At 41.5% G+C, this 11078-nt stretch overlaps 1 pseudogene; it reads right to left on the bottom strand.

The window, feature by feature from the left end:
- Positions 1-6705: 6705 nt before the first annotated feature.
- Positions 6706-8049, bottom strand: LOC148297525 (uncharacterized; annotated as a pseudogene).
- Positions 8050-11078: the final 3029 nt, after the last annotated feature.

The following is an 11078-nucleotide window of genomic DNA, read 5'->3' as shown; positions in this document are numbered from 1 at the left end:
ACCTAGCTTTTGGGCTAGCTTGCCTACGTCTCTGTGAAGGGATCAAGCTGAACGTAGTTCACCCTCTTTGAATTGAGGTAATGAAGGGGAATTTTGGGACTTGTGACTGAATCTAGCCTCTTTAAGGACTGGATTGCCTACGTACCCCTTTTGAGGGATCATGTCGACTGTAGTTCTTTGCTTAGGCCGCCTTTTCTGGTTTTCAAGGCACAAAGCTTTTTTTTTAAGCTCTAATTTTTGCTTGGACCACCCTTTTTGGTTTCTAGCCCAACGAGCATTTTTTTTATATAACCATTAGGCATAAAACTTCTTGACGAATTTCCCATTCACACAAGGATATATGCATTTGCCTTCGAAGTTTGACAACTCGTAGACACCCTTGGAGAAAACCTTAGTAATAACATAGGGCCCCTCCCACTTTGGTTCAAATGACCATGCATTTTCCAAGTAATGACAAAGGGTCTTCGGACAGTTATACCCAAATCTCCAATTGAGAAAGATCTGAACTTAACTTTTCTATCGAATACCCCTGCAACCTGAGCTTGATATATTTCAAGCCCTGGTTGAGCTACCAGTCTTTTCTCATCTAGAGCTTCCAATTCTTCCAGTCTCACATTTGCGTTTTCGTCGAGGTGTGTCAGCTATAAAGCTACCCTTAACTATGGCAATTGGACTTCTAACGGTAGAACTACTTCGGAGCCAAACACCAAATTTTATGGTGTACATCTTGTTGAGTTGCGTATGGTCGTCCTATAAGCCCATAATACTTCAAGAAGGCATTCATGCCAATCTCTTTTATTTCCTGATACCATTTTCTTCAGGATATTGCATAGTATCTTATTGAAAGCTTCAACTTGACCTTTGACGAAGGATTGTAACTCGTGGAAAACGAGTGTTGAAACCTATACTTCTCACATAACTTGATCATGGACTTGCACTTGAAATACAATGCATTGTCAGATATTACCTTTGATGGAACCCCATAACGGTAAATGATGTGGTTCCTTTTGAAATTTGTAACATCATCTCCTTGTACCTCCTTTAAAGGAATTGCTTTAGCCCACTTAAAGAAGTAATCGGTCACGGCCAAGATGTATTGATGTTGACGTGATGACTTGGGCTTTATGATAACCACAACATCCAATCCCCAAGCTTCAAATGGCCAAGACAAAGTTGTCAGATACAATTGTTGGGGTGGTTGGTGTATAAAGTCTCCATGCAACCGGCAATATTTACATGTGGTTACAAATTTCATTGAGCCTTTGACCATTGTTGGTCAGTAATAACCCAATCTTTTCAGTTGATTTGAGAGTTTTGGACTGGCTTGATGAGGACCGCAAGTGCCAACATGAGTATCATGAAGGGTTTTAGTTGTGTGTTGTTTCAACAGACACCTTAACAACATACCATCATATGACCGTTTGTACAAGGTGTCGTTTAAATACAGAAACCGAGTGGCCATGCGTTAGACTTCAACCTTTTTTCTTCAGTCATTTGGAAACTTGCCATGTTAGAGATACTCGATTATGGTATGGCGCCAATCGAGATTATCTGATTCTTCCTCACATTCGGAAGCCGTAATGACGTTTGAATCAACAACTTCTTCAAGTCTCTCTATAGTTGGGAGATAGTAAATGGCATTCCCCAACAGTGATTTGGATATCCTTTTCGTCAAGTAGCGTTAGTGATGCAGCCAAATTAGCTAGTGCATCAGCTTTATCATTTTCTGACCTTGGGATGTGACTAACATGAATGTCTTGAAACTGTGACATGAGATATTTTTCCCTTTCATGGTATGGGATGAAGGTAGCATTTCTGATTGTGTATTGGCCATTCAACTGTCTGACAACTAACTGTGAATCACCGTATGCTTGGAAACAATCAATATGCATCTCGAGAGTGATTTCAAGGCCAATGATGTGGGCCTCGTATTCTGCCACATTATATGAACACAAAGCTAGTAGAGAGAATGAGTATGGTATTAAGCCCCTAGACGGCATGATGAACACTAATCCTGTCCCAGCTCCTTTTCTTCTTGCTGCCCCATCAAAATATAACTGTCATGTAAGTGCTTCTGTTGTGGATACCTCTTCGTTGTGCAAAGCAGCTGGTAACTCCATGTTGTCTGGAGTAGGATGAGCCGCCAAGAAATCAGCAAGGAATGACCACTTGGCTAAAATTTTATCTCAAACTCAGAGAGGAATGACCACTTGGCTATTCGTCCAGAGAGCACAGGCTTGGACATTAGATATCAGAGTGGATCTGCCTTGGAAATCAAAATTATTCTATGAGCAAGGATGTAGTGTCATAATTTTTGGATAGCAAACAGCAATGCGAGGCAAACCTTTTCGAGGGTGTAAGTTTGTTTTGCCCACACAAGTGTTCTACTCAAGTAATAGAGTGCATTTTATTTTCCATCATCATTGTGTTGGGCGAGCAATGCCCCCAACGAGCGTTCTAATGCCACAATGTGCAAGATTAACTTTAATTGGCGCCATTAGAACTAGCGGATTCAAAACATATTGTTTAATGCTTGATCCCATACAAACGGAACATCCTTCTTCATGAGCCTCGAGAATGGTTGGCACCTTCCAGAGAGATTTGAGATGAACCGTCGTACATAGGCTAGTCTCCCTTGCAGCCCTGGCAACTCCCATAAATTTAGAGGGGGAGGCATTTCACGGATTGCCTTGATTTTTGTGGGATCAATTTCAATTCCACGATGTGGAACGACAAAGCCCAGAAATTTGCCTGAAGTTACCCCAAATGCATATTTTAAGGGGTTCATTTTCAACTGGTGCTTTCAGAGTTTATCAAAAACTCATTTTAAGTCACTCAAATGATGTTCTCTTTCTCTGGTTTTGACAACCAAATCATCGATGTAACATTCAATGGTGTTGTGAAGCATGTCATTGAAAATTGCCGTCAAGGCTCTTTGGTAAGTTGCCCCTACATTTTTCAACCCCAAAAGGCATCACAGTGTAGTAATATATTCCTTTTGGAGCACAAAAGGCAGTCTTCTCTTGATCCTCTAGAGCCATTTTTATTTGGTTGTAACCTGAGGATCCATCCATAAACAATAGAGCACCGAAACCGGTTGTTGTGTCTACTAATAATTCTGTGTTTGGGAGTGGAAACTCATCTTTTGGGTATGCATCATTGACGTCTCTATAGTCCATACATATACGTAGTGCCCCAGTTTTTTTGAGGATTGGGAAAATATTGGACAACCAAGTGGGGTATAGGACTTCACGGATAAAACCAATGACAATAAGCTTGTCAATCTCGATTTCTATTCGGATCGTTAGCTTTGGCCGAAAATGACGTAGAGCTTGCTTCACCCATCGAGTCTCATCAGGTATCCCAAGTTTGTGAACTGCGACCTTTGGGTCCAAACCCAGCATGTCTTAATAACTCCATGCAAATACATCTCGGTACTCTTGCCAAAGTTGTATGTATTCTTCTAACTCTTGCGGTGTTAGCGAAGCACTGACAAAGATAGGTTTTGGGCTGTCAGCTATACTAAAATTAATTTCTTGGAGATCATCAATCATGGCTTGACCTTCCTCCTCCATTTATGGTGGAGCTGGTTGGACTATGTCAATGAATTCCTCGATATCTGGAGGGTTACCTTCTTGGTCCATTGTTTCTTCAAAAGAGGTGCAGTTGACTTGGACAAGGTTATCCTATATTTTCACCATTTTGACTGTTTGGATCATGGCTTTCTCTTGACTCTTAATCTTCCATTTCCTTTTATTATGGACTTTCTCTTGTTGAGAATTGGAAGGGTTCTCCAAGCGTTGAAAGACTGAGATGCAGGGTGGTTGTCTGCCCTCAGGCGTTTGAACACAAAAATGCGAAGCAGCCTTGTATTTACCACATCTTCCCTGAACATAGCTTGCTCCATATTAGTGAGTGTTTGTGCCTAATAAATCACGATCATAGACTGACCGAAGGGGCTTCCTCTCGGCCCTAGAACCTATTCATGAACTGGAACGTGGCGTTTCGTCAGGCGTTTTGCCTTCCTAAAGACGAAGGAAAAGCTGCAAAGGGGGAATCCTCTCGGTCTCGCGACCGCGGCATTATTGGCCGAGGCTGAGAGGCGTAAGAAACGTGGCCGAAGATATCAAGGATAAATCACCACGTGGCAACAAGGTCCCAGACTTCATTTAATGAAGTAACGCCTCTGACTGTTGCAGCAAACCCACTAGCCACAAAAAGGCATTTAATGCACGAGGGAAGAAGGGAAGTGACTGAAGTCAGGGTTTGGTAAAGGAAATCAGGGTGGTTAGGCTCAAACATTCTTACAAAAATTCTTACACCTTGAGAGATTAGGTCACCAGCTATCAGAGCATTAAATGCTTCTCCACGGCCAGGGGTGCAGAACCCACGATCAAGGTGACGGCCGAGATTTACCGGGATTTATGGGGTCACACCACCATGCTTCACAATCCCAAATGTCGATTGGACTACCCACTTGCTCTGATTAGGCTCCACCATGCAGATTTTCAGCCTCGATTACTCCTCCAGAGCTCTTCCTATAAATACCAAGCTTGAGCTACATTCAAAGGGTTCAAAAACCAAACCAAAAGCCTCCCACAGAGCAAATTATATTTTCCTGTAATGCACTTTCAATACCTTTACTTGCTTTCCTAGGTGTAGTGATAGATTGTAAGGAAAATCCATTCATCAATATATCATACGACCCTTGATTTTCAAGGCGCCGGAGCACCATCTTTGTTACTCTCTCATCCACCCCATATATCATACGACCGTCGCTCTCCGAGCAACGCGCCGGAGCACCGCCCAAAACCCACCATCAACACCACCACTAAACGGCCTTGTACCTCAAGCCGTGAACCTGACGGCCGAGATCAGTTCCTCTCTCGGCCACAATCATTTGATTAGGAGTTGAACTCAAACAGGCGCACCACTTAACCATTTTATCCAAACCGCATCACCATCTCGACGCACGGTAGACCGTGCTGGCACGCCCGCGCACAACCGCACCGCATCCATAAGAAGGACGTCACGTGTTGACGCATATCCCCTCGCCCCGGAACACCAGGCCGTGAGATTTGCGCACCCAACAGTGAGCACTTCGGGCTCGAAAGCTTCTGGCTGTGGCCTTGGAAGAGACACTTTGAGCATGCCACTCTCATTTTGAATTGTGAGGCCAACATTGATTTTCTTCCCTTTTCAGCCTTTGAGTTTTATCTTTAGTGGAGTAGATATTGTTTCTGGCAATGATGCCCTTTTCTGGACGACTACTCGTTTACTTAGGCCATCATTTTTGCCAAAAGTGGTCAAAATGACCAAACTGCCCCTAGGATAAAGTGATTGATCTTTCGTGACTCCATTGTTTGTTTCAACGAGCCTGTTTATTTTTTTCAAGGCTCTTTTTTTGAAGTCTTAACAATTATCTTTGGCTTGGGAGCCTTTGAAGTTGGGACTTCCTCAACTTTTGAGGATGACGTACCACGAGGTGTTAGCTTCACTCGAATTACTATTGAAGGTTTGGGTGCTTCTGCCTTCTGTGATTTTCTTGATTCGACAACCACTCCTTTATTCTCTTTATCAATCGACCAAGTGGACCGTTAAACTTTGCATAAGAGTAATTTACCTCTTAACCTCTGAACTGGTCCATGTCAGCTGAAATGCTCTTGAATTTCCCATTCACCAAGTATTTGAAGCATTGGTGAAGCGTAGAAGGGACTACACCATATGTATAAAGCCATGGGCATCCTAGCAGGACGTTGTATGAAGTGTCAGCATCGATCACATGGAATAGGGATTCTGAATGTAGGTCCCCTATTTCCATTTGCTGTGCAATAGAGCTCATGGCTTTTTGCCCAAGTTGGTTGAACCCATGAATAGTCAGCATGGAAGTTGACAACTATAGGGCACTCATCCCTATAGCATGGAGCGTCTTTAAAGGGATAAGATTCACGGTCGAACCACAATTTAACAAGATTCAATTAATGGTCATGCCTCCAACTTCGCCAGTGGCGTAGAGAGGTCGGTTATGGAATTTGGACCCAAGTAAAAAGTCATCTTCACCAAAAGTAATCGCTGCCAGACACGATGCACAAAACTTTGAGGTTTCAGTTGTGTGGACATCCGCTGATTTGAAACATGACTTTTATAAATATGGGCTCATTAAAGCCATTACAAGTGCTTCCCTAAACTCTCTCGATATTTGTAATGATTCAAAGACACTTAAAGGAGCGGGGATGCGCTTAAGATGAGCTAAAATATCATACTTAACTACATGTGGTTGTGATGACTCCTTCATTTTATCGGTATCAGGTTTAGGGTCCTTTGCCTTTGAGGAGTACGGTGGAACTTCCCTTGCAACAGTTTTTTCGACAAGGAGACTTTAATCTCTTTCACCTTTGACTTATTCTCAATTTTAGAGGAATCAACTTCCTCATTTTGTTGTGCTTTATTAGCAGATAAGTTGCTTCAACCGGAGTGGAGGGTAATCTCATCAACCTCTATGTCAGCCTTATATTCCTTCACAGAAACCATGTTGCATTGCATAACTTCTTCCTCAACTTCGGATTCACTGGAGAAGAACTCAATTGGAAAAAACTCAGTGAGTGTGACAAGGACCCTTGCGAGTTGTTCATATTCATCCTCTTGAGGGATTTGAACTTTCTTTTGCACCCTCTTTTTCCTCTTATTTTTAAAGGATGGCATGCCTCAGATCTTGACACCAGGCCTAGTAGTAGATCTGTGATTGGGTGGAAAATGTTTGGCCATGTGCTTGGCCCTTTTAACAAATGTCTTCCACCCCTCAGCAGATTCGTTGGCCAAAGAATCTTCCCATATCTCTAGGCTGGGTGCAGTCATGAGCTCATGAAGAGTAGGAATTTGAAGATCATTAGACCGTGGTGCATTTGGACAGGCATGTACAATTGTTCCCCCATTGTCGATATTAATACCTGCAAATTTCGCTCCCTCTAGTAATGCAACAGTGGGTGTGAGCTTTTCCTCAATCATATTTGTTGTAGCTGATTGATGTCGAGAAGAAGAGTCTATCTCCAAGCCACCATTGTTGAGGAGCTCTTGAATTTTTTCCTTCAAGATATAACAATCCTGGAGTGTATGATTGAGGAGGCGGTGATACCGACAATGCCTAGGGTCATTTTTCTTGTTGGCCTTATTAGGACGCTTTGATTCTGGCATGGTAATAGCTTTGGAGGCAAGAAGTTGGTCAAAGATTTCTTTTACATCATCATCGTCAAAAGAATATTTGACCTCTCTGCGTTCTTTAAGAGTGAGCCTTTTAGGTGGGTCTTTGATTTGGCCTTTGTCATTTTTCTTTTCTATTTTGATAAAAGTGGCCAACGACTCTCCCTTCGCAGACTTCTTGTCATTTTTATTTTCCCCAAAATTGAATTTTTTGGGTCGCAGACTTTTGGCAAGCGATTTGTCTTTCAACATTACTCGCCTTTGACACCAAAGCATCAAATGATTGGGGTTCAGCAATGGCACCAAAGTTGCTATGTCTGGCATGAGGTTGTTGTAGCACATTTGCACTGCTGATTGGTCGGTAATTTTCTCCAGGCATTGGAGATTAAGGTTCCTCCATCTCATTATGAAGTCATTGACATTTTCCCCTGGCTTTTAGGTAGTTTGAGCTAGGTCCATGATCGAGACCTTCTTCTTAGAACAGACAAACTGTGCCAAAAATGCTTTTTGCATGTCGTCCCATGTCAAGATAGAACCTGGCGGTAGTTGTGTGTACCAAGTAAAAGCTAATCCTGTTAGGGATTGGACAAATTGACGCACCAGAAAGGCGTTTGACTGGGATGTCTCACCACACGCTGAATAAAAATGTGTCAGATGTTCATGAGGTGAGCTATTTATGCCATCAAATTTATCGAATATGGGCCATTGATAACCTTTCGGGAATGGGATGGCGTCATAGTGAGAAGGGAAGGGTTTTCGATACCCTAGAACAGGAGGTGTTATGGACATTTGGAACTCATGAATCCCTTTAGCAATTAATGCCTTTATGTCGTTTAGGGAAATTGTGCTCATAGAGCCCTCTACGTTTTCATCTTATCTTGCTCACCCATGATGGCTTTTCCTTTCAACTGAGCAGATAGTAATGCTATTTCCCCATCTTTCTCTGCTAATTTTTGCTGCATTTCCCTTCGCAGGTCTTGCATAATTTCTTGGATTAAGGGTAATTGGTCCTCAATATTAGAAGTGTTGTGTAGATTTCAGCTGCACCAAAATGGATTAAGCTGCATCCTCAACTTGTGATACTCGCAAGTGCACGAGCCGTTCGGTAGTATAGCGTATGTAAGTGCGAGGTCGATCCCACGAGGATTGGTGATTGAATGATCCAATTCATTTTCCCTACACAAAACAGAAATGAAAAAGAAAGGAAATAAATAAAACAAGGAAAAAAGAAATAACTAACTCAAGCAGATAAGTTCCCAAGTTCAATTAGATTAATGGATTGATTCTAGCTAAAGTATGATTAAGCCATGGTGTGTGGTCATAACCTTGTGTTCCTAATTCCCTAATTTGATCATTTGTTGTCTAACCTAAAATTAAGCATTAGGAACCCATTAAGCATAGAAGAACAATTTAAACAACCAAGTATGTATCTAATCCCTGTTGTCGAATGTCCATACATACTCTTCCTATTCATAGTTCAATTCGAATTAAAGCATGGTGTATACTCTTAATTCAAACCAAGATAGCTAACATGCAAGCCTAAATGGTGATCAATCATTCAAACTAGCATATTAACTCATAAGCATAATGAATAAGAACAAAAACCATAATTGAAACTTGGAAACTAATCAAACTTGAAACTAAAGAAAAGAATTTACATAACAATGAAAATTAAAGTGGAACTTGGAAGGACTTAAAGGAAAATTTAGTAAAAGGATTTTTGTTACAATCAATTGAGAACTAGAAAGGAAAACTAAGAGAATTTGAGGGAGAGAAGGGAAGGGAGCTCTAGAGAAGTGTTTGAGAGCTCCCCCCCTTGGGGTGTGTTTACAAGCTTGGGAAACCTCACTATATATAGGCCTAAGGAAGCTGAAAATCTGAATTAAGTATGGCTAATGCATACAACACTTGTTTTATAAAATCTGAAATGGTTGATGCACTTCACTAATGCATACAACACTTCCATTATAAAATCTGAAATGGTTGATGCACTTCACTAATAAATCTCACCAGCAGCCCTAGCTCATCTTCATGTCACCATGACCAAGCTTCCAACCAGAAATAATAGCTCATCCTGAGGTCAGCATGACCAGCAACTTCAAGGGCTTACGAATTGGTCTTCCCTTAAGCAAATTAAGAATTTAAGCACTCCAAATTGAAGTTCAGAATGTCTTCTTTCCAGCCATATATCATTTGGGCCAATCCAAGGTCGGAGGAGGAAGTTAAGGCCAAAACAAATTGCTAACTCATTTTGCGCGCTGATAAAATCCATCCTGAGCATGGCTCTGTGTTTGCTAGGTAACAGACTCCATATTTATCCAATGGGGCTGAATTTTGGATATGTTATATTACACACCCATTGGAACAACTTTCATGAAGAATGTGGCCTCATCTGAGCTATGTAGGTTGCTGAAACAAAGCTTTCAATATGACCTACGAAACTGGGCTGGCAGGGGACTGTAGCCAAAATTGAGTTTGTCTTTAAGCTCTTCATCCATTCATCCAAATTAGGCCCTAACATGCATGGATTGCATCATTTACTATCCAAAGCCCTCATTATTACCTAAAGCTCAATGAACTGAAAGATAAACACAAAAAGGATTAAAAGCACAAGTTTAACTCAAAAACATAACCAAATCATAAGCTAGAAGGGTACAAAATGATATGTAAATATGCACCGATCAAGAAGTACCAGTCATCATGACTTGCATGCTTTCCACTCCCTCATGAAGTTTGGCCCCTTGGGATACTATGTAATCATTCTCTTGAGTTTGAGATACGAGATCATCATAAAGAGGATTCCATAGCAAATATTTGTCCAAGATGGTTGAGTTTAGAGCGGATAACTCAAGAATAATCATCCCAAGCATGTCTCGAGATTTGGAACGAGTCAATGGACCCATGTAGGACCTCGACTGATCTTGAGGTTTTGGGAGTACCCCCTATGATATGGGAATTTGATTCCTTAAAGCATTAGTTGTCTTCGCCTTTTGCATGAGCTTCCTTTGTGGATGAGGTAGGTTCACCACCTTCCTTTTCATGATGATGGCTTTGCTTTTTTACCATTAGAAGAACACAGGTAAACCTCTTGTGAAGTGGATTCCACAACATAGGCTCTAGGGATTGATGGAAGTTTGACCCCTTGGACCCCAGTGTTTTCCTCAAAGTCATCCTTTTGACTTTCTTCACTAGTTTCATTGGTGGAAGTCATCAAGACAAAATCTGTAGGATACAGGTTGACCAGGATTGATCCAATTATGATTTGGACAAAGTGGGTAGTATTACTCCTCTTGGGAGTCGGCACAGTCAGGGTACTTGAGATGTTCTCACTTACGGTCATCATTGAGTTTGTCCTAGAAAGCTTGGATAAAATTTCCTCAATAGACTGCTTCTTTGCTTCCTTCTTCCTCAAAGCACGAGCATCCATTTTTCTTGCATTTCAGAGAGCGTTCTTGGATGATGTTTTCTTCAATTGGGTCTTGAAGACCTTAGGAGTGACCTGAGGCCTGGCCCTCTGAATGGGCTTCGGAACAGTGCACTTGATGAGGCTCTCACCAACAATAAAAGTTTTTTTGAAGCCTACTCATTTGGTGCATGCAGTTCTAGTAGTTTCGATCTGGTGGAAGAAAATTGTAACTTGTGGTGCCATCGTTTATCGGATTTTGTTAACCTGTGGCAAACACAAATTAATAAAAACATTAATCACCTTATGATTGGAGATGAAAACGTAAATGGGTCACTGGGCTTGCCAAAAATTATGTTGAAGAAAAATATGAACCTCCCAACATAATTTCACCACCACTTGATTAAATTATGGAGTTTTATTATTTTAGGTTCGATCCATTCGAGATGCGGTATCTCTTAACTACAATCCCTTGCTT

Source organism: Prunus avium, chromosome 1, assembly GCF_965620075.1.
Source record: "Prunus avium chromosome 1, drPruAviu1.hap1.1, whole genome shotgun sequence".
NCBI lineage: Eukaryota > Viridiplantae > Streptophyta > Magnoliopsida > Rosales > Rosaceae > Prunus > Prunus avium.
Note: the sequence above shows the minus strand (reverse complement) of the source record. Positions and strands in the feature narration are given on the sequence as shown.